At 35.1% G+C, this 26039-nt stretch overlaps 1 protein-coding gene across 1 annotated transcript in view; it reads left to right on the top strand.

Moving 5' to 3' along the window:
- LOC107191370 (putative transcription factor SOX-15) overlaps positions 1 to 26039 on the top strand; it is a 177123-nt gene that overhangs the window by 137963 nt on the left and 13121 nt on the right. The gene's annotated exons all lie outside the window — the stretch shown is intronic.

The raw sequence follows: 26039 nt of genomic DNA, 5'->3' as shown, positions 1-26039 counted from the left end.
ATCGAATAACGCCACCTAAAAGCATTTCATAATCGGTACGTTTATTTCATAAGACCCTGCTTAAAATTACCCACTTTTGTTAGCATTTGTTCATATGAATCATATAACTAATTTTCATAAACTAAATTTTGACTTAATAGGTACGTGTCTTCACAATGTACATAGGTACAGTGGACTTTAACTATACTACCACGGTCGAGGTTGTAGGGGAGTAAAATGGCAATGAGTTCAAAGCCCCCTCTATGCTAAGTTCTATCGTCATAGCCCCAATCTCAGCGCCTGCACAAAAGCTGAATCGTGCTGGTGCGCCGGTGTATGCAACGTGGTGGGAGAGAGAATTTGTGTACTTGAAAGTACGTGTGAAGGGGAACTGCCTAGCGTGGCAATATGTTTAGTGGCAATATAGTTAGAGTCCACTGTACTTACTTTCACGGGTACAAATCATTCAGGTTATATTATTAAAATATATAAAAACAGTATGAAGGAAAATTTTCTGTTAATCTATGTAACTGAAGTATTTATTTTACATTATAATTGTTTCTATCTAAGTGTATTAAATACAAATATAACCTAACCAAACCTATGTTCTTATATTTATTAAATAAAAACAACCAATTTTCATAAAACAGATCTCTTAATTATTATCAAATAAAGTGTTAAGTTTGATATCTTCAAAAATTGTACCTTCGACATTATGCTTTTACTAACGTGATGTTGTAGGAAATTTATGTATTATCTAGTAAATGAATACATTTACTAGAAATCGTATACATTATAACATTCGGTTCATACTTCTGCTAAAATCGTACGTAAATGTATTAACTGACTAGTAAGTACTATAAGTACATTTACTAAACTTCACGCTTTTACTGGAACATATACATTTAGTGAATTAACGCTTTTACTGTAACATAAACACCAAACGAAACAGAGGTCGTACTTAAGTCTGGATGACGGCGAAATGTTACGACGCCCTGTGATGTCTTTGTCCCGAAAAGTAACTGTCAAACCCCCCCCCCCCCATCTTCCCAAGAGGCGTGCGCGCGCTAGTGGAGAACGTGTCGCCGTCATCGCCGTCATCGCACGCGACGTGCATGTGCATTATGACGACCTCGTGCGTGCATTCGTGCAACCCTTCCCAAGCTTCCTCGCGTGGGTGTGCCTCTGCGTAAGTATGTACCTGCACGCAACGAGCACTTTCGCGCGTAACCGCTTCAATGTGTTATCGACTGAAGCAGAAGAAGAACGATATTACCGTGAAGATACGTAAAAAAAAGAGGCAAAGTTGTAACATACCCACTCTCTTATTTATGCGTCACCTACTAATACTTTGAAGACCTTTCTTTTCTATACAATCAAACCACGCGCTACATCGAATCTTAACCGCTACGTCACACTTACAATTAGCCATGATCAACTTTGTCATCTTTCCTAATACTTGCTCTGTCTCTACTGTTACCACTACCTTTCGAGAAAACCTTTAAGAAGACTATTACTACCGGAGAGCAGGATTTATCTAAAAGGCAGATTTCCAGTACACTCCGTAGTCACTCACAAGGGAAGGACCGGAACTGTACCACTTCGATTTTATCGATCTTTTGTAGAATGATAGAATACAAATTTCTAATGATATATGTGAAATATTAGCGGTAGTTACATGATAGTTTTGAAGGTTTAATTAATCAAAGTTACATACCTAGTTATGTATGTACTATGAATATAGGTGTCTGCGATATAATTGTAAATAATTAATACTTTTGTACTAATTAATTTTCACGCAACTAGTCACTTCGCCATCGCAGATTTCACAAACAGGCACCTATATCTAAAAATTGGAAGCTATCGCTACCTTGGAACTATTGAATGAATTTCAGACAAGTCTCGATATGTAGAAATGATAAACATTCCATTGAGACGCCTATGTAATAGACTTTACACTGGCTGGGAACAATATATAGACTTAATATCATTTTTACGCTATTATATTAAAAACTAAACGACATAGAAGGAAATCATTTTTACCGTCGGAAAGAGTAAAAAATTTGATACGAGAAACGTGTAAACATGTAAAATGTCATTTCTTTAAAAAGGTGGACTTAATATACTTCAATATTTCCAGATATTCATATTACATATATGTATACTTAGGTATGTAACCTTAATTAATTATACTTTCTAAACTATCGAGTAACTACGACTCATATCTCACACATTTCATTAGAAATATGTATTCTATCAGCCTACAAAAGATCGATAAAATCAAAGTGGTACAGTTGGGGTCCTTCCCTTGTCAGAGACAGTCCAGATCCAACGAGGTTATAATACACTTATTGTGTAGTTTAACCCTCAGACACCACACTAGTGCGAATTCTTGCGAATTTGCAACAGGAAAACATAATTTTATCTGTTCGTTTTGAAATTGACTATTTCTTTATTACCAAATTTCCCATAATTAAACAGTTCATTTTCACTTTTGCAATTATCACCATTCAATTCCCGAGAAAATTTCACCAACAAAATATGTTCAGTATTAGCAGTGGTGATGTTCACGTATACTGAACTAGGGTGTGGTCTCCGAGGGTTAAATCGTAAGGTTAAAGTCCTTAGTTGAATAAACATTTCTTAAAAACGGTAGTTCATTATTCTTGTGCCCGTGTTACAATCGTTATCGAAACGAAAAATCATGAAAAGACCAGAACAAAATTATCGAACTAGACGGTAAAGAGAAGGAGAAAGAGAGGAAGTAAAAGGCAGAGGCGAAGAAAGGCCAGACAGAAAGAGAGAAAATTGCAGAGAGGCCAAGAGAGTAAAACTGAGCGAATGTGCACACGTCGATGCACGAACGAATATGGCGTGTGGGCTCGCGCGCGCGCGCGTGCACACTTGTTACACGTTTCCCCTCGTGGCACACGTATATGTATGCGTGTGATCGCGCGCACAACCAACCACCACGGCTAAACACCGACACAACAGGACACGGGGCCACAACACACGACGCCAATGGAGATGAGATACATCACGAGACGGGAGACGTATTATTAATGGTGACAGTGGGCGACCCAGGTTGGGCGGGGTGCACGATGCGGTCCCACCGATCCTGTAGGCCTCGCTTTCAAGCTCTTCCTTCTCTCTATCTTAACCGTGCCCCCCCCCCGCCGACCCGCTCTTTCTCTCTTTCACTCTCTTTCGTTCACTCTTTCTACGCGACGCTGTCTATATTAACTATTATGCTATGCAGACACGGCGTATTCAGAGCAAATGACCGGATTTTCTGCTTCGTAATGTCGAACGAGAGTGCGTAGACTGACCTACGCGAGCGATTCGGCACGGAGTACGTTTCGGCGTTTAGTAATAATTCATTCCGTAGATCGGATCGGGATTGGCGGTGTTACGTGAGCGGGTATCGGCGGGACTTAACGAAACAGCGTCGCGTGTGGTCTCGTTTCGATCAGGCGATCATTTCACGTGAACATTGGACGAGGTTACGTATGTGGAGAGCATGATCCGCGGATACGGTTTCAAGTGAGTTTTAATGATTCCATCAAGAGAAATAATAGTTCGAACGTAGACTTGGTATTTTGGTTTAGATCTTCGACACACAGTATGAAAAAGTGATATTAATCTTTCAGATTTAATATTTGTTTGTCAAATTGATTTCCATCGATTTCATATTGTGAGGGAATTCTTTTCTTATGTGTATTACGTTTGTGTACGATAGATTTTATGATTGGGATTGATGCATGTTTGACGAACTATACAATGTGTTAACACGTACTAGTACGTCTTTCATATATCGTTTGAAATTGAGCGTAAAAAAAAAGTTTCAGTAAAAATTTACAGTAACTTAGTAATTAGAGCGACTTTTTTAAAGCCCTTGCTGACAAATCCAAATCGTCGAAAATGACCCGCGCCACGCCAGGTGGAACGCGCAAGATAGTTCGCATACATTGTGTTAATATTTGTATGTCAAGTAAATTTCCATCAATTTTATATTCGGACAGAATTCATTCTTTTGTTGTGTATTACGTTTGTATACGATAGAGTTTATGGTTGTGATTTATTGTTGATGCATATTTGCCGAACTATACAGTGCGTTAATAAAAACGTGGAATACTTTCATTAGATGGATTCTATATGCCAAAATAAAACGAAAATCAAGAATGACGAAATTGCACCTGAGGTTTTGTTTCCGAGTTATTATAGTTGTTGCAGCAGATACGGGGCGAAATACACACGCGTAAAATACGTCTGACGCGACGGACTATTCTACTTGAAATGTGCGCTCTTCAACCGTTTCACGAGTTGGTTTTATTACTTTTATTCATTAAAGTTAACTAGTTTATCGATCGTACTACACAACAGACACGTGTGTAGAGAAATTGAAATAAGGTAAACGCACCAATGAATGAACATTTAAGAGATTTTCTAACTAATAAAATCGAATAGTAAATGGTATCAATATTAATAAATATTTGGCCCATGAAAATTTGATTTTTTAATATCTACATCTGTTTATGAAGCACAGATTTCAATTTGAAAAATTGGGAAAATGTAATTAATTAAATTAAAAAGAAAAAATACAGATTTTAACAGTGAATGAACAATATTAAGTAAATGAACATTTCTAATCAGTAGCGCAAAAACTGTTTGAATAAGAAGCAAGGAAAAAATCAACATTTAATCAGTTGCTTATTTAAGTAACTTAATTTACTTGTTTTTATAGATAATGTTCATTCACTGGTACGCGTTCATCTACTGTTGCACCCACCCTATACGAATAATTTAGAGTTCAAATTACTTTTGCTCTTCTACTTTAGTACTTGTATCAACATCATATTGCTGCGATCTCCGCACCTCTTCGTTAATTATACATAGTTAACACTGACAACATAGTAACAGTAATTTAGTAATAATCAACACAATACATAATTAGGTTATTTGATCGTTCAGGACTTGAACTTCCGGAGAAGCTTATCTTGAATCAGAGCTTTTGGAAAGCATGCGCTTCTGTTAAATTGATATTCTCGACGTCGGTGGTGATCGCGAACCATCTTTTCGATTTTGTTACAATGCAAGTAGACCTTGATCTTTTACTCGGTAATCGTACTATGCTCGTAACAATTTCATCAGGGCCGTTCCTGGGTTGTAGACTGCCCGGGTGCAAAAACAGTATCGCCGCCTATTAATTTAGTATTATTTAATTAAGAATTTGATATGCAGTGTTTACTTTTATATGTATATATGTATATTTCGAGGCCTTTTTCGTATATATAACGGCAACTTTGAGGACTTTTGGCTGTTTCGAAGACCGTCCTCATAATTTTTTATACGGTTTGTACAGTTCGGGGACGGTTTTCATAGTTATTCATATTATACCAAACGTTGAGTTTCGGGACTTAGCAATGCTACACAACATACGGGGACATGTCTTCAAAGTAACAGTACACGATATGTATATTTTGAGGACTCATTTAGTCTCATTGCTTAGATATAGGTCTGTTCTTAATTATCTCCTATTTTTCATGTATAAATATATTGGATGTTTAATTTCAATACAAAATTTATTAATAGTCTCATCTTTACTAACGAATGCCAATTTAATTGTATTTTCTTAGGCAGAATGTTTATTACACACAAGACTGTGGTTCATGAATAATTGAACATAAAGCAACTTATTTCTAAGGAAGTAAGACTCGAGTGTATGTGTTTTAACTAATTTGAATATTAGCTTAAACATCACATAGTAAAAACAATTAGTCTATAACAATATTAAATAAATATCGATTGTCTGTGTATTAATCAGTTTATGGCGATAACATTGCATTACATATTATCAACTGACTGAAAATTTGTATAGTTGGCAATTTGCATCACAGAGAATCCCCGTTGTTACAGGCGAAAAGTCTTCAGCACTTCATTTTGTCTCTTGCCCGAAGCCCGAGCCTCGGTAACAAAAGCGAAAGTGCAACAAAGTATGCGCTTGAATCGTTGAAATAACGTTCGAACACTCAGTGCCGAGGAGCCTTTGCATAATCAACGAGGATTCTTTGTTTTCATTAAGCGTCTTTTTGTAACACGTTAATACTGATTATGATAACCTTGTGCGTCGTTAATCTTCATCTACAGTGGCCGCTCGTTTATTGCATATTTTGGAGCTGTATAGGGCCAGAATTCCAGAAATTATGTAATAAATGTGCGCCAATCACCCGAGCGCTTTCCCCACCATTCGGCCGTCCAGTTGTGCGACTTAGCTACATATAGGGTACGCTGGATATACGTACTTTATGGACATCTTAATTATCTTCGTTCTTTTTAGAGATATCAGAAAAGTTTATTCACAGAAGTTGGTTAATATGGAAAGGACTATTACTTAGCAGTAATAATTTTTTCGTAAGTTGATCTTCATAGTTTTCAAGGTTAATTATGCTTCCTCTTTAATGATACTAAAACATTATGGAATAAAAATATTTTTTTTATGGAAATGGATTCTTCTAAACACTGCGTAATAAAATATTAAGGTATTATATGCAAAAAGTTAATAATTCGTGAGATATTTTATATACAAACAGGAAATTTGTCACAAACTGTTAATTATTTCTCGACTTATAACAAAATTACTTCTGCTATGTTATGATCCTTCTGATACCATATAACTTTTGTGAATAAATTTTACTTTATATCTGTAGAAATAATGGAGATAACTAATGTGATCAACGTTACTGGACTATTTTTTTTAATGCACGCATAATTGAACAGAAGTTTCATTTATTCTTCTACATTGAAAACAATGTAATGAATAATATGGAAAAAATTGTGACGTACAAAATGATTTACAACTAAATTTGCTTAATTATCTTATGTAATTGTACACGTATGTATTTCAGTTTAATAGACAATTAATGTTTTAACTTCATTACATTGAGTTTCTTAGGGATAATACTATAATTTTACTTATGACTCATAATCAGTCATTTTGATGTACTCACTATTAAATTTTCATAATATCTTTGAGATTGAAAAAAAATTCAGGTAATTAGAAATGTAATTTTTATAAACAATACTGTTCCATACGTAAAATACTTCATATTGTTCAAAAGTGAAATTTTAAGCATTTCCACCAGTAATACGAAAAAGTCCTCAGTCTACTTTACATATATGCATATATACATGTAACAGTAAACATATACAGGGTGGCCCACATAACTCTTAACAGCTCAATATCTCGAAAACTATGCAATCGATTTTAAAGTTGTTGGTCTTAAATTGCACGAATCTGAAGGGCCTTTCTAACTACATAAACGTGAAGTGGCCCCCCCTTCCCTTTTAAGGGGGGGTACCTTTATAATTTTAAATGGAACCCCCTATAAAATGTTACATATTTAGATTCTATAGGAGAAAACAAGTAAATTTTGTCTGAAACATTTGTTTGTCAGATATTTCCATGATGAGATATAACAGTTTGAAGTTTCGACTTGTAGGTACTTACTTGAAACACTCGGAAATTGCGTTATTGAATTATACGCGCTTGAGTCCTTTGCTTGTTCGTGAAGAAATAAAATGTTCTTTAAATTAAATGTTCAAAATATCCACCACGGGCTTGTAAACATTTATTTACTCGAAACATCAATGTTGTTCTAACATTTGTTAACATTTCGGGAGTCACTGAAGCGCAATCGTCACGTATTCTTTGTTCTATATTCTCTTTTGTCGTCGGCGGTTCAAACGTAACTTTGTCCTTTACGTATCCCCATAAGAAAAAATCTAATGGTGTTAGATCGGGGGATCGAGGAGTGACGATTGAGTTGAGTATCAATAAACTATAGATAATCGATAGTCGCACCTCTAATTAGAGCAAAACCATGTTATGTGAGAACCGGTGCAAGGCACTCGTAAACCGCAAAGAAACGTGTATTTAAGGGGTTACCTTTGAGCTGTTAAAGAAGAGGGAAAATTAAAAAACCTTTTTGTACATGCAGAATTATTGTTTATTAAAAATTCAACATATAGATCCTACTATGTGTTCTTTTCTGAGTAATTTATAAAGAATTGAACTCTATATTTATCAACAGAAGAAACTGACTGCCATTTAAAAGCGTTTTACTTGAGATCCAGTTTCCAAAATCGCTACCAGAAATGTTTAAATGACTACTGAACCAATTTCGATCAAACTTTGTGGTAGTATTCTTAAAAATAAAATCTAGTACTTGACGAAGCGAATTTTTGATTCGTCCACTTTTTCTTTTGTTAGTAACGAAAGAAGTTAAAAATTCATGTCGGAAACTACAAGTTTAATGTCAAACAGTCGCCGTTTTGTAAAATATTGATATTTTCAAAATCGACTTCGATAAGTACTAGTTCCTTCTGTCTAGGTACTTTAATATAAAATTTAAAAAAAACTTGTTTCAGATGAAAGCCCAGAGAGATATATCTAGTACCATAGATGGTGTTTTGACAAAACGGGTTATGATTTGGCAGCAATTTTCTTCTGTTGATAGATATATAGCTCAATCTTTCAGAAATTATTAAGGAAATGACATATTGACATTAATCTGGGTCCTTGTTGCCCGCAATAAGCAGATATCCTGATTTTCCATTTCCTACTATTAGAGTTTTTTGCTTGCTGTCCTTTGTTGCTATTCTAGCGTTTGTTGTGAGTTGCAAAGACCTACCTCCAAACGTTCTCCCCTGTTGTTTCTCGGCACTCATGTCTGCCACGTGCTTCCTAACCTACTTTTATTCTTTGTTTTTGTGGCGTAACCTTGCTACCCCCTTTTTTAGAGTTCCTTGTTCCCTACCACTTAACTACTTACTTGTCTACTTTACTTTAACTACTATTTGTCACTTTAAGCCGCGTCCCCATTGCTTCGGAATTTGCCAGGCGGCAAAGCCGCTCGGAATTGCCGAGAGACGCGTCTCCATTGCGTTCCCACTGCTTCGGCATTTGCCAGACGACACAATCGTTCGATGCGTAGTCTCGTGCGTGAATTTGGACTCATGACTGGAAAAGGCGAACGGCATGCCGATTCGTTTACCGATTAATGTCGGTAAACATAAAAAGAATTCGTCCCGAACTAGCAACGAGGATGCGTATTTGACAACATAGGAGGGTCATTCTCTCGATGTCTGGGATTTTGTACAAAATTACATATGATGTAATCTACGTGGAATTAGGGGGTGGGGTTTAAGTCACCATTTTCCGACTTTTGAATTTATTTAAGCAATACATGCCTTTCAATTTTGCGACTTTTGCCCATTTCCGTGAAAATGGATTGTATTTATGAATCTATATCTTGGCAACTGTTTATCGTACTCGGTTGATTCCTTTTTGTTTCGCATGGACAGATTATAAATAATATTCTAAATAATATGTAGAGTCCATTTACGTAAAAAAGTGAAAATCGACAAAATTACAGTTGTCCGTTTATACTTTGCTGCCGTTGAATTGTACGCACTAGTTGTGATAATATAAATACGGAATAATTATACTTTTTAAAATTGATGTGGTTAGTATTCTTTCGTATATGAATAACAAAAATACGAATATAATCCGAGAAACGACCATGAATTACATATACATATAGTATTTGCATCGGCGAGGGTCTCTCGAGCTCGAGCAATCATCACTGTAGTAAGTAGTACAGTGTCGGTGAGGGTCTCGTGCTCGATTCAAATTAGTTCCTAATTTTCCATGTTATAAAGTAACTTTTCAATTAAGAGGTTACATTCCCCTTAATTGAAAAGTTACTTTATAACATGGAAAATTAAATGGAATTTTTATCTGGATAGGAGTGATATAAATATAAGATGTGATAATTGTATCTTATTTTTGGGACCTTCATTTGTAAGGAAAAAATTATTTTGACACACTTTTGTCATATTTTGCCTCCATTCTCTGCAACTGCAGCAACCTTTGTACGAAAAAGCGGCTTTCTCGTCAGCATATTTCCATGAAGAAGCATACAACAATAAAAATTCAACAACGATCTTATAAAATAGTGTTGTAGCAATGGGCCATCGGTTCAAAATTTTGTATTTGTGGAAAATAAGGCAGTTATACAATTTTGAATGAAGAAGTCCATTTTTCGTCTGAAATTTCGCAAAGTTTATGAAAAAATGTTGAAAGTTGCCGAAGTTATGCTGACAAGTTAAAAACGCGTTTGAAGTTAAAAAAGACGAACAATACTGAAAGAAAACATTTGATTCCAATTTACAGTTAATTTGCCATTATAGTAGCACACTATGGACTCTAGTGATTCTAGACTCCTAGTATTCGACGCGGCCGGATTTTTCAACCACGCACGCTCTCGTATTATGACAAATATCTTCTTTAAATATTGAGATACTGCTGTAATTCTTTTTGCCTGATATTCTACACAGTATAAACTCTGATTTAAGTGAGAACAAAATTGAATGTTTTGAAAATTGGGAACGCATGTAACCCCTTAAAAAAATATTATTCAAATAAGCCAACCCTTCTAAAGTAAAGGAAAGGAAAAATGAACTCAATATGACGAAAAGTTTCCGAAATAAAAATACACAAGTACCTGCACTCCAGTTTCACGAAAGTAGGAAAAAATTGCGTACTTGTATTTTTTAAACATATGTAATGAAATGCGGACGTACCACAAATATTGAACAAGCCAATCGACTGAACTGTTCGGGAGTACTCTGCATGCCGAATGGCAAATGCAGTCGAAAATCAGTGCCGTACGACCAATGCCGCTTCGATGGGGACGCGGCTTTATGTTCTTCTTTTTATACCACCTATACTCCTTTACGTTCTAACCGTTCGCCACGACCACGTTTTAAAAAATAACATATAATAAAACGTATACAGGGTGTAACAAAAATGTAGTAGGTCTCTGAAATGGGTTACTCGTGAGGTGATCTGGAACAAATTTTTCCTTAGCAAAAATGTTATCCGAGGTTTTGTTAACGAGACATTAACGAAAAACCCGGACCAATTAGAGCTCGGCCGGCAGATTCGCGTCTGATTGGTCGGCGTTTTTCGTTAATATCTCGTTACTAAAGCCTCGGATAACATTATTGCTAAGGAAAAACTTGTTCCATATCATCTTCCGAGTGACCCATGTCAGGGAGCTACAACACTTTTGTTAAATCCTGTATGTTGAATATTGAATAAAGAATAATTCTGCATATACAAAAAAAGTTTATAATCTCTCTCTTATTTAACAGTTCAAAGATACACGTAACCCCTTAAGGTGTATTAAACACTACTAATTGGTATTAAACACCCGCTAATACATTTTAATAGCGTATAAAAATTATATCTATAAAATTCAACGACATTTCCAATGATTATTTTTCATTATATTCTACATAAAAAATATATTTTGGTTAGTCGTATAACTCCAGTGTGCTCGTTTCTGGTACGTTTGACATCGTTGTTTTTGCACGCATATTTACATACATGTGTGCGTGTTCAGTTTTCCCGCGTATAGTCAATATTCAATATTCTTATATGTATGTAAAGTTAATTATATTTTCGACAGTTAGAATTCATTAAAACACAAAATAAGTAAAATATTCTGGTATTTTATTTGAATTTCGCGGGTATTAGCCTACTTTAGCAACGCTGCCAAGTCCTCAACGTAGTTTCAATAAACATCCAACAATCGACGCTTCCTGGACTTTATTGTCAAATACCTTCCTGGAATGTTCGGCATGGTACAAGATTTAACTGATTATCAGAAAGCTCAGGATATATACTTCCAGTATCAAGTTTCTGGTTAAAAGCTCCAGTTTCTGTGAGAAGATAAGATTGTATTTCCCGTAAGAAATCGTAAGACTGCCATAAGAACTGTGTTAAAAACTGATTTTTCAACAAACGTTTTCTTATTTATTTCATCGGCTACCTAGTCTCAAATTCTTCGAGTGTGCGTATTTCGTACGAATAAACAATTTGTATGAATTTTATTTAATTATCCATGTAGTCTTTCGAATGTGGCACAACCCACCTTAAATATCACCGTTAGGGGGTGGGTGGGGGGAGTATTCGATATTCTAAATGCCGTGCGCGAAGTTTCTCGCTCGATTCTGGAAATGTCACGTTCCAAGCACCTTTGCATTCGCGAGCGTAACGAAATTCTCGGAGTGCCAGGAGCAGTGATGCCAGAATCGTGGAACTTGGTTCCCCCACTATGACCTACCGGCGTCTCCCACTTTACTTCTACCGTTCTGACACGCAAGCATACTTCTAGCCCCGTCCGTGTGCACTACCCGTTCGAGTGTTTCCGCCGACTAGCTGCGTCACCCGGCAATGTAAACAGTGAGGAAACCTTGGAGACCCTGATCGAGAATCTCACTGGGCCGAAAATTCACGTTTCCGACGCGTGCCCGGCAACCTAAACGCGTGAGGAATAGTGGCGAGACCCCGTTCGAATCCCACTGTGGCGGTTTTACTTTTTATATTTAATTATTTTATAATTTCACTTTGTAGCCTCTTAATAAAATAAAAATTTGAAAAATATTAATTTGTGAAGTATTTAAAAGAAAGGAGATGAATTTTTTCCTCTTCAATATTTAAATTTTATATTTTATACATAGTTATTATGTCATGAATACAAAAATTATTCTTAATAATGAGATATTACCGTTATTTTAACTATTGGAGTACATAAATATAAAAACATTCGTAGAAACATCCATTAGATTAAAATGTTTCGTTATAAATATATCTTCGATCTTTTTAAAAGGTATAGCCGGATAAGGGGACCAAATATCCGTATTTAATGGCATGCGAAAATTCTATAAATAATCTGATAGGTACTATTTACTGGGGCACGTATTAATGATTTTTTTCTGATTTTTCAGTTGAGTATTTTAGTTGTGAAAATTCAAAAACGTTTTCAATTTTTTTGAGATTTTTGGTAGGGTGTGCCGTAGTTTTAAAAATCGAAGACCGATATTTTCGACGTTTTTTCCGTGAAAAAATAACTTACAGATATTTTAAATGTTTATATTTCTTTTTAAATATTTATATAAATTGTAGAAGTCGAATTATCTCAATTTAAACCGTCTTGTACTTATATAGTATGTAGTGAATGTAATAAAAAAAATCTTAATACAACAAATAATTCAAGAAACTTCATACCGGTACCGTAGTCGGAACGCTTAGTTACTACACCAACGATCCTTTTGAAATTCGAGGAAATATTTTTCGACATATTCAGTGGAGCACGGTTTTAATTGAGTTAATTCGACTTCTACAAATTATATACTGTTTTACTGGATATGGAAATATTTACAATCGTATAATATATTTATATAATCCTTTAACGCCCAGACTCTTAACCCGTTGTTTCAAAGTTATGAGACTGATATATATGTTGTATCTTGTTATTTTTAAGTCCAAATATCAATACCTACTTTTCAATTTTTTTTCCTTGCTCAGAAAAGTTGATATTAATCGGCAACAGAATTGGACGCACTTTTAGAATCAGTGTTGAACCGGTGTAACACTAGGCGTTAAAGGGTTAATAAAAGAAATACAAACATTTAAAATACCTGTAAGTTATTTTTTCACGGAAAAAACATCAAAACCATCGGTCCTTGATTTTTAAAACTACAGCGGACCATATAAAAAAATCTTCAAAAAATTGAGGACATTACGTTTGATAGTATGTCGTTACTGTGAAAGAATACATATGATGCTGTTAGAACTTCGATGAGAAAAAATCAATTTCCAACACTTTTATTTTTTGAATGTATACAACTAAAATACTCAACTAAAAAAATCGAGCAAAATTTATTAACATGTGCCCCAGTAAATACTCCCTATCAGATTTTTTACAGAATTTTTGCATGCCATTAAGTAGAGACTTTTGACCCCCGATCCGGCTATAACCTTTAAAACGAATGAAGATATATTTATAATGTAACATTTTAATCAAATGCAATGGTTAAAATAACGGTAACATCTAATTCTAGGAATACTTTTTGTTTACATAACAGAATACGTATGTATATAATATAAAATTTAAATATTGAAGAGGAAACAATTTATTTCCTTCTTTTAAATGTCTCGCAAATTAATATTTTTCAAGTTTTTATTTTACTGAGAGGTTACAAAGTGAAATTATAAAATAATTAAATATTAAAAGTAAAACTGCCAGAGTGGGATTCGAACGGGGTGTCCGGCGTTTAAGTTGCTGGGCGTCGCGTCGGAAACGTGAATTTTCGGCCCAGCGAGATTCTCGAACAGGGTGTCCAAGGTTTCCTCATTCTTTACGTTTCGAGTGACGCCGCAGGTAGTACGCGGAACACTCGAACGGGTAGCGTACACGAACGGGGCTAGAGGTATGCTTGTGTGTCAGAACGGTGGAAGTAAAGTGGGAGACGCCGGTAGGTCATAGTGGGGGAACCAAGTTCCACGATTCTGGCATCACTGGCCCAGGAGTTGCGATTGGTCGCTTCTGCCGGCGTATATCGTGAAACGTCGTTTTCAATCGGCGAGAGATCCAGAGAGATCCGCGCCGGTTGAATTAACCGCGGCTGTGGCGGCAGCTCGCGTGCATAAATCACGCGCGGAATCGTTAATTAGCCGGCCAGGAAACTTACTCGTGGCCCCCATCACTACCCGAGAGACTCTCTGGAAATGTTAAGCGACCAGTGCACACTGATGCCACTGCGCGCAGCTTGACAGATGCTAAAAGGTGTTTCGGCACGAGCGAGAGATCTGTGCCGCCCGCGTGTGGCGTCGGCCATCTGGGCGGCCAATATCAGAATCGTGAGACGTAATTTGTCGCGATCTCTGCCTCCGTTGCTGCGTTAATTTATCACGCTTCGTAGAATTCACGTATCTCTCGACCTTCGATCCCGCATATACCACAGGCAGATTAGGCCGCCCGCGGATAAAGCAAGCCTATTAGCATCGACTCAAATGAAATTTTCAAGTATGCGCGGAGGCTGATCGACTTATTGTGAACCGCGCATGCGCTTTGCATACATTTGCGTGTCGCGTGCTTGTTTGCTCACTCGGAGAGATTGAGCGTTTTTTTTCTTCTCTCTGCGAATGCAACCGGGCCAAGTGGTAGAGACCTCGTTTCCGTTTGAAGTAGAGAATTCATGTAGCGTTTATGAAGGGTCGTCTTTTTGTGTTGCGATATAATATTAACGCGATGCCGATACAATGAATTGTTTTGCCAATTCCGAAAGTTTAACACTAGAACTACCAAACCCGTCAAAATGGCGGAATTCGGATTTGTTATTTTACAATTGCTGAATTCATGAAAGTGCTTTCATCGATATTCATGACCACCTGTATTTTATTATATATTTTATATTACACCATATTATGCTATACTGTCAACACACTTGTTTAATCTAAATAGGAATAAATTATAATTGATGTATAATTTCAGAATGAAACTATAATAAAAGGTTGTAAAATGCAATTAAATCAAAAAACACATAATTATTAATGAATGACATTTAGTAATTAATAAAAAAATTATTTATAGTGTTTGGTGAACTGTATCTTATTGTTAGCTGTAACTGCATGCATACGCAGTGGATTTCCAAACTCGATTTTCTAAAAAACCTTGGCTTCGGATGAAAAAATTCTATTTTACATTATTTTCGTGTTTTCGCGTGAGAAATCACTTCGTGCCCGCTTGTGCATGTTATTCTACCGTATTCTATATGTGGTATACATATTTTATAATTGCATACCTACCTCAAAAATTTTTCCGCCGGTAAACATATTCAATAATAAACTTATTTTAATATTTATCAATGTAAACTACTCGAAAATACAGTAAATAAAACAGCTGACAAAAGAAATATAATATTCAACTTACATAGAAATACTCAAGCACGTTCGCTTTGCTTGAAGTTTCGTGGAAAACTGAACCGAAAAACTGAATGCTTTCAGCAACTGCGTTGCTAAATATCTCAAGTAGAAAGAGAAAGTTGAAATTTATTAGAGGGTTTTAAATAACGGGCATTGGTGGACGAGTACCTGGGTACCCAGGTCATGAAACAGTGTGGAACTTTTCGACTATGAACACTAGAGTTAATGCTTTGAACATATTGTCCTTGAATAGAGTACGATACGTATTACTGTAACAATTGGAGACTTCTGGTGCAAATATAGGATACATTTTTAGATTAGAAGGTATTCTAGTGATTAAAAAAAAACTCTATCGTATCGTACAATAAACAATTAAATGCTACCGATGGGTTTAAAGTAATGTTTTTAAAAATTTTCAAAACGTCCACGTCTTACAATGAGTCTAACACGGTCAACTAGTCGAAGAACTACTTCCTCACCGATTTCGATGATTTTTGACTATGTTGTAGAAATCAACATTCCGAATAATTTTTTCCTTTCACGAACATGTCGGTCGGCTCTAGTTTCCGAGATATCCGCAGATATGTATTGCTGAGGTCATCCTCCTAAGTGATCTTCAGAAGGTTTTAGCCGTCGGTCGTTGTTTGTTAAAACGTTATTAACAAAAAAAGATTTGTCCGTATATTCTTGGTGGCAATAAGTAGAAACGGAATGCAATTAACAAACGTGTTAGCCAAGTCACTACTCACAGTGTTAACCACGCACCCAACATCCCACCACACACCACCCAGTGTCAACAACGCACCCAAAAACAGGAAAGTAGTGGTACCGGCAGTTTTTTACGAATATCTCGGAAACTAGGACTGACCGACATTCTCGTGGTAGGAAGAAGTGGTTCAGACTGTTGATTTCTACAACATATTAAAAAATCATCGAAATCGGTTCAGGTAGCAGTTATTCGACATGTTCACCATTAACACTAAACCAGAGTAAAATTGAAGACTGATACAATAATCGATCATCTACAGAAATAACGATTTTTCAGAAACTTATTTTGGTTCTTTGTGTATAAAGCCAGCTAAGGTTAAAGATATTTTAAAGTTAGCTGATCAATATGTACCGAAAATCGACTGGTGGTAATACTTGTAGACTAATTGTCACTAAATTTGTCTATTACTATTTTAGAATAAAGTAGGCAGTTAGATTCTGAAGTCACTTCGATATCAACAAAATTCAGAAACACTAACAAACTAAATCTACGAAACTACTGAAACTTCCTTAAATCGTGTTTATAAACAACTCACCAGGAAATACGTACAGTGGTCCAAAATGAAGATGTAGCAGCTCTTACACTTATTTAGCTGAAGCAATACAAAATTTCGGAAGTTGTAAAATTTCATTAAAATAAACGTAGATAAGTGAATAAATTTTTATCAATTTTGGACATTTTCTTCGATGACAGCATCCACTCACCAACGGTGTTCTCGACATCTTCATGAAAGTCTAAATTTTTAATGAATTTTGTTTTATATTCTTGAATGACAATCGATTATACGAAAGGGTTTGAGGAAAACAACATGTTTTGGAAGATAAAAGAAATCTTTTTCTGACCATTTTAGCTGGTAAATTTTGATTCTGTATCATTATACGACGCTAAGAAGGATTAGTGTTAAGCAGACTTGGAAAAATTTTATTTGAAATTAAAATAAGAAATAACAATTTCAAATGATTTATTTCGGAACTTTATTTTTTAATAATGTCGTTTGAAAATGAAAGTATGATCGATACATTTGAAATACCAGAAATTTAAATAATGAATTATTTTGTTGTTTTTGTAGTTGAACTAAGATTTTACTTTTAGAAATAGTTGCAGCAATTCACATTAAGCAGAATCTGCTCTTCGAAAAGCTGACCCGTGAGAGATTTTTGCTTGGGTTCATCTAATATTGTTGCGAAAGAATTTAATCGTTCCGCTAGTGTGGAAAATGGAAGAGGGGTGTTACCTGATACAATTTCAAAGAACCATTTCACGATTATTTCTAAGAATTATTTTAAATGATTAGAAAATAAAAAAACATGTTATTTGAAATATTATTTCATATAATGTTATTTCAGACGTGATCACAGACATGAAAATAATGATGAAATAAAATAAAATGTTATTTGAAATAATATCTCAAATAATATCATTTCAAAAGTGCCCACGTCTGGTGTTAAGGGCTTCTGAAACCGATGGTTCGAGTTAATCCAATAAAGACAGTTAATGTCTTCGGTCCGTCGTTTGGTGTCGCTTTCGGCCGAAACATTGAAATTAATGAAGTCGTCTGACTAGGGTAGAGAGCCGGGTAAATTAGAGATACATGATAACCATTAGAATACTTAACGAGGACGTCATGGTGGGAAGCAGTGCGCGGGTGTGATGATGAATCACTGTCGGCTAGCCCGCCGCGGAGCGCGCCCAGGAATATTAAATTAAGTTTACTTATTGTTAGCCAAACGTTTCGGGCGCCGTCTTCTCTTTCCTTACACACGGAAGCAAATGGAGAAGTCTGACGAGGGTAAGAAAGCTTCAGTAATGAGTTCAGGAGATTTCAAAGGAAAAAGCAACTGCGGTTTTTTTCTTTTTTTTGTTGTCACCTTTATCCACTATTTTCGATTTGTTTATTTATTTCTGTAAGCTACTTGTAATTTATATTTGTAGCATATTGTAACAGTAATGTATCAGATTGTACCGTATGAAATTGCTGTTTCTGTAGATCTAAACGGAAAAGCTGAAGAAACAATTTTTATTCGATGGAATTACGAAATGCCATTTTTTAAAGTAATTCATAAAGTTAATTATAAACGTAGCTAATCTCCTTTAAAGTATCTTTTTGGATTCAGACTAAAATAGGTAACCATAATGCATTTCATGGCAGTTTTGTCTTTTATTGTTTCTCACAGAGCCTGTATAGGCTGTAAACGCATAAAATCCGCAATGTAGTGGTGATCCTTCTTCAAGCGAGGTATTATCCAATATATTCCATTTTTACCAACATTAACATTTCCATATTGTATAAATCGTTCAAATCGGCTACAATTCTCGATTATGGAATGTTCTGTTTTGTCATTAGGACTAGTTCCCGATAACACAAGAAGTGATTTCTTTCGTCGGAAAAACATTCGGTGAATGTCATGACTAACGCAAGACTTTATAACTTATTGTTAATTTAAATTCATATTGGAAAAGTGAAACTATTTCTTTGATATCATATATTGTTTACTTGCATAGAACAGTTAAACAATTAAAATAGAAATTCAACAATCATAAGAGATAGAAAAGCACAATAATGTTATAACTACTGACCAGCAAAATGTAGATCATAATTGATTTACTAATCGTGGTTGATTAACAACTAACAATTGTGTTTCAATAAAAATAAATATTGTAATATATAGTTTATGTTACGTAAAATTATACGAAAATTCATTGTTACGTAATACTTTAAGGGTAAAATTTTAAGGAATGAAAGAATGAAATATAATTCTTCGAAAACATTGTACGGATCACTATTACATTACTGATTAGGTTACAGATTAACGAATATAAAAACACGAAATATTTAAACATTTGAAACATTTTATCTAATTATATTTGAGATTATTTAAAAATGTTGATAGTTAACAAATTTGTTAATCCTTTTAATAATTGTTTGAGTTATTTTTATTATAAGTATATTCATATTTATATTTACAAAATTAATATCTAACAATGTAATGTTAAGGTATGAATATAAGAATATTTCCAATTATTTCCCAATTTTAGCAAAGATGAAGTTTTTTAAAAATTATCTTTCCAAAGAAAACTCTAGTTTGTATAATTCCAAATTTTTCGGTATTTCAACACTACGAATCTTTTCTAGATACACAATAAATTTAGCACTAGAACTACCGAACATGAAAGTGTGCATATTTCTATCATTCCATATTCTATAATTCACATTTGTGAAAAATGTAAAAAATAAAGGAATATGAAAAATATGTATTTACATAAATATCTCCGGTCAAATAATTGTAAACTGCATATCCACTACGAACTTCTCGCCCTATACTCGTACAGTAACGTAGATCTAATATTGCCTAGCACGTAATATCGCCATTCGTAATACCTCCTGAAGAAAGTACTAAAATATGTTGGTAATGAACAAAACTAATGGCTGTGTAGGAAGACATATACTATGGCTGCAACGTCATACGACGAACGTGTAGCAATGAGCGTTTCAATAAATCATCATAGAGCAAAAATTTGTAGAACTGTGACGATTTCATGTGACATAGAGAGAAGGAAAATTTAAAAGTTTAACCGATTCCAATATTTTTGTTAACGGAAACTGTTCTTTTTATATTTTGGCCAGTCTGCACTCTATACCCGCCTACCAAAGCTGGACTTAATACCACCTACATTTCAGTGTAGTATTTGCTATAGAGGGGGACACGAAATTTGCAAAGCTACAAACCTAAACCTTGTTTGACTGGTATGTAAACGTGATCGTCTTCGCAAATAATATGTAATAATGTGAATATTTTGAAATGGTATTTCTTTTTTTCTGTAATAAAGACATTTCTACTTAAATATAATCCTAGAGGAAAGAGTTTGGTATCAAGCCTCCAGAATATTCATACTTAGGCTCCTAATAAACTGCTTAGCATAACTATAAAACCACCCTAAAATTTCCAATCTTTATGCATTGTGGTTAAAATAAAAATAAACCACTTTTTTCTAGGGAATATAATATATCCTTTTCTGGAAAAACATTATTTTTCAACACGATTTCAGTTTTATAGTTACGCTACGCAATGTACTCGTAACTTCAACCCGGTGTGAACTTGGTGGGAAATTGCAACACCTAGGTGGATGTGGCATACTCGTGTATGTGGTCAATATATTTTATAGTTTTTAACTCATTTGTATGTGTTTTCGTGCTTCGTTATAAGGCACTATCCATCCAACTCTAATTATTAACAGAGAAAAAAGAACTCCAGGTACTTAGAACGTTAAGTGAAAGAATCAGCACTAACGAAGTAAAAATTAACATTGACGAATCGCTAGCTTGTGTCGGATTAAAAGCTTATAGGTACATGAATTAATTGATATTTTTCAAGTAGACGATATTATATGCACTTCTTGACGTTCATCATTTTTACTTGTTCTGTTCTTTTCCAGTCGCGATTGCAAAATCATTAGATGTTTTAGCCAGTTCTTCGTTTTGTTTGAGGCTAATTAGACAGAAACCTATCATCAACTACCCTTCAATTCAGAACGATTTGAATTTCGGTAGATGATTAGATGTATCTTATTCTATACTTGTAAAATGCCTGGTGACATTTCACTTATATCTCAACAAGCGTCAGAATCAGAGCTTAAAACGGCTCCGAAAATAACTGTTTCAAATTGTTATATAAAGGTTCCGATTGAAAGAATTATGAGGGCCCTTATTCTGAATAACTGTTATGAAGAACCTAAATTCCAGATTATATCAGTTTCAGTTACGGTCCTTGTATCAGCTACCACATCACTTTTATAACCGTTATTTTTTAGGTTTTATATAAGTTCCAAAATGGTTATAGAACCGATTCTCATAACAACAAAATTGTACATATTACGCTCATAGATTACTTATATACATATAAGCATATTTTTTGCCAAATCAGTATGGTACAATTTTGTTGGGCAGTTAAAAATTTGTATTAACGAAGACTCTCATATTACAAAATCATTGTATATGTACAAATATGTACATATATACTTACTTACCCGTTCATAATAATTTTAAAAACTTTTTGCTTGTACGTAGTAATCTATAGCTGTAATATGTTCTCATTTACTTTACTCTAGAATTCTGTACAATCGTTACGAGAATCGATTCTATAACTGTTTTAGAACTTATATAGAACCTAAAAAATAACAATTATACTAGAATTAATATCGGAGCTGATATAGGAACCGTAACTGACACTGATATAGTCTGAAGTTTCGGTTTTTCGTAACAGTTATTTAGAATAAAAATTCTTTATAGCTTTTTCAAGAATCTAAATCGATGTCATAACAGTTTTGAAGCCCTGGTCAGAATGGATTCTATCCTGTTTCCTAACGATTCACGTGGCCATTCGTAATTCCCTGTGTGTCGTCCTGGAGCCTCAATCCACCACCCTTTTCAAAACGCGAGCAAATGTGAACGAAAACGTCACGGGGGCATGGACACGCGGGGGACGCGAAGAAGCGACTCGAAGCGATAAAAATGGACTTTCAAGGAAGATAGAGGACCGAGGACCATTCTTTTTTTTTTTTTTTGTTCTTCTTCGTCTTGCTTTCTGTCCACCCGTTTCGTTTACTCTTATTTCCTTCCTCCCCTTCTGGCGCGCGCGCGCGCGCGCAGAGTCCTTCGGGTTAGCGTCTCTTCCAGAGTTGAAATATACAAAATGAAATATGAAATAATGGTTCGTGCCTTGTGGCTGGCTAAAGGCACGGGCGCACCCATATCTACGCCCCCATGCGCCTATGTACCTATACGGGGCCCCCTCGGTTGTATGTACGCCGATCCCGTGTACATTATGTACCGCCACACCATATATACATCCGCCTCGCTCAACTTTTTCGTTCTTGTCGTGAACATCTTACGTTCGTATTAACCCTTATCCTTGCTTAATGATATTCTGGCCTGCCATACGACGGCGTATTGAACGCAACTAAGGCAGATTCTATCGACGTATGGCCAAGCCCTTCTGTAATTCGTATCTATTACACTCTCTTCCCTCCCCCTCACGCCTTTTTCACCATTTTTTCGCTTCCTCTCCGAGGAGCAATTTGGGGGACCAGTCTCGTCGGATGATTTAAAAGTAATTAGACAGTCAGTCGCCCCGTTTGAATCCCGACTTTCTCGTCGATCCTCCAGACAGAACGAAAATTTCACTGTAGCTTTGAGGAACCCCCACGCTAGAAGTGCATCTATCGATTACACAGGGGAACAGTCAATCTCATGCCAGTGATTCAAGAGTTGATTTTGTGCAATTTAGTGCTCCTGATTTTTTCACGATTGGCTCGAGTTATTGAGATTAAATATTTATGCAAAATAAGGGAAAAAATGGTATATAGTAATTTCTATGATTCTGAATTAATTTTATTTATAAAATGCTATAAGTACAGACAGCATCATTACATACAAAGTATTAGAAAGTTATGGAGAAAATACAAAGAAATACACAAGCACTTCCATAATATTCACCTCTGAAACAATTTCTAAAAAATTTATTTTCTAAATATTTGCCTCTGAATAGTGTTAACTCTTCCATTCTATTTCTTTAAGATACATAGAACGGTATTTAACTTTTTTTAAATACGTACCTTCTAGATTCTAAAGATACGTTTTCTATTCTACTCTTGGTTGGGCAAATATAGCGATTTCCTTCTTGCCCTCTCAGTCAAAATATTAAGGGTCATTCTACGACAAATCGATCATTTTATTTCCCTCGATGTCTGGGAGTTTATTAAAAATAGACTATGATGTAATCCACGTGGAATTAGGAGAGGGGGTGGGGTTAAGTCATCATTCTTTGAGTATCGAATTTCTTTACAAAATATAGGCCTTTCAATTTTACTATTTCTGCCCACTTTCGTAGAAATAGATTGTACTTATGAATTTATATCTCTCAAAGTATTTATCGTATTCGGTTAATTTTTTTTGTGTTACTCGATAAGGATCAGCCTTCCTGGATAAATTTTTCCAGGTCGAAAAATCATTTTTGCAATACTGAAAATTATAAACAAATTCTTATTTAGCAAATTTTGCCTCGAGGTCGCGATTTTAGAAATCCGAAAAAAATATTACTGTATTCGTTAAAGTGTTTTCCATAAATAAAGTCTATCGGTATGATGGTCTGGTTCATATTAAACACATTTGCAGCCAGCACTTTTGAGGCCAGACTCTTAGCTAAATACCGCGTACAATTTTCAAAAGTCTATAGCTGAATACCGCAGGGTTCTACTATTTAAAAGTATAACGGATTACAATTCATGTTTTTGAGACATTGAACCGCTTTAACTAGTTATTATACAAAGAAAATATCTAACCTATCACAAATTTAAAATCAAGATAATCATCATCTTGCTAAAGAGAAACGGGTGATGAATGCTACACATTTTGAAATGACATAGAACTACGTTACCAGTACGCAGTTAAAGATTTTACGGTCGACTACCACTCCAGATTATTTCAATGAGGTTTAAAGAATGATTTCGTTTAAGTCTTCTGTTAGGCATATGTGAGGTGGTTTGTCTAATGTCAGAATTTCAAAGAGCGTATAAATTATCTAGTGGAGTGATATGTGATCATATATAGTGAATTTGGGTAAATTATGTCAAGAGTGTCCTCTACCTATCACATGCGATATTATCAGGAGTTCTCAAATCAAATTGTATGGACGCAAGAAGAATCTATCAGGGCACATTTTTTAATCTTTGGCCTTGAACACTGAATAAACTCCAACGTGTGACACTCCACGATCATTTTACCAAGTCACTATATTTAATCCATCGGCAATACTTACAAAAGTTCCTCGCGATTCGAACGCCTACTGTAGCTTTGCAACATAAGCAGTATTAACCTTCGATGACGTTTATCCTTTGAAGTATTTATTTTCGCCATCACGCTTCTCAGACTTCGTTTTCTTCATTTTATCTTCTCAATCATCTCCTTTGAAGAGAGTAGCGTGTAACACACGTGGACACCCTATATGTAATAAATGAATAATAAATAATCGATCCGTGTTAAATGAATGGAACAACGAACTACTCGATTCATTCAAGATACAAAATATGTAGGTATGTTTGCGTGAGAGAAAATTAAAGATCTCATATTTCGGTTAAGATGAAAAGTAGATTTGCAATGTTATATTAAGCAGATATACCTATCATTGTTTATTTATATTCTCTTATTATTGTTTAATTGCTTTCATAGACTTTTCTGTATTTACATTATTAAGCAACCATACGTCCATACGTTCAACCGAGCATGAAGTTGTAGTTTCAGTAAATGAAATTACGATAATTTGTTACCTTGATTAAAGAAAGTAAGGCGCTATAAAAATCACCCTTAATTTCAATTTCATTAAAAACAAACATCTGATGAATAAGAATTTAAAAAATATAATATATGTGTTCTATATTCATGTTTTATTTTCATGCTACAATAAGTTTGTATGAAAGATCAGAGGAAATGCATGTAGCAAAACTTTAACACTAGGTTTACGGGCATTTATCGTGTAGGTATCTCCACGGCACGCGTCAACGAACCCGCAGATTTTCTTTAAAAAACAACTTATTTTATATAATACACAATTTATGATCTCTGAAATTAATGCATAGCTATAGAGATAGGTATACCACATAGAGAATTTCGAGGTTAGAAAGCATTCGAAATGCGTCAAAATGACGCGTCCCGTAAACCTAGTGTTAATCATCGTTATAAAAATGTTGTTTTGACTGCTTCCGTAGTTTTAGTGTTAATCAATCCATAAATTCTGCAGTCTAATAATATGCTACACCCGATTTATTTATCCGACTTTTCTTTCCATTTCACGCTGCCCATCTGAATCCAGGAACACCGGTAAGCGCTCCCGCGTATCGTTAACTGTTTCACCGGCTACTACAGTAAAACCTGCATTAGTACCAGCAAACGATCTACGGCGTAAGCATCCGGTGTCCATCCCCACCACTGATGGGGTACCCCCTGGAACCAGTCAAGCATACAATGTAACACGGCGTCCTCCCAAGCAGGAGCCCAAAAAAGATTGCATGCCCGCGTGTTGGCGAGACAGACAACACTAATGCAACGATGCAAATTTTGGATTTTTTCTTATATTTCAATAAAACTTTTCCTAACGTATTTGTGACATTTTTCTAATTAAAACAAGACCAAACACGATATAATTTAATTTATATTTACTTATTGATATTAATTAAGTATCATAAATAATCAATAAGTAAATATGATGCAAATTATACTGTTTTTGGTATCATTTTAACCAGAAAAATGTCACAAATACGTTAATAAAAGTTGAATTAGTGTTGTATTATCGACACGCAGGCATGTAAACTTTATCGTCGCCTGGACACTCTGTCCCTCTTTCTTTTTCACTTGTTGTCCTTTTCTACGTTCGGCGTTGATTCTATATTTAGAATCAATTCCCG

This window comes from Dufourea novaeangliae, unplaced genomic scaffold, assembly GCF_001272555.1.
Source record: "Dufourea novaeangliae isolate 0120121106 unplaced genomic scaffold, ASM127255v1 scaffold13, whole genome shotgun sequence".
Classification (NCBI taxonomy): Eukaryota; Metazoa; Arthropoda; class Insecta; order Hymenoptera; family Halictidae; genus Dufourea; species Dufourea novaeangliae.
Note: the sequence above shows the minus strand (reverse complement) of the source record. Positions and strands in the feature narration are given on the sequence as shown.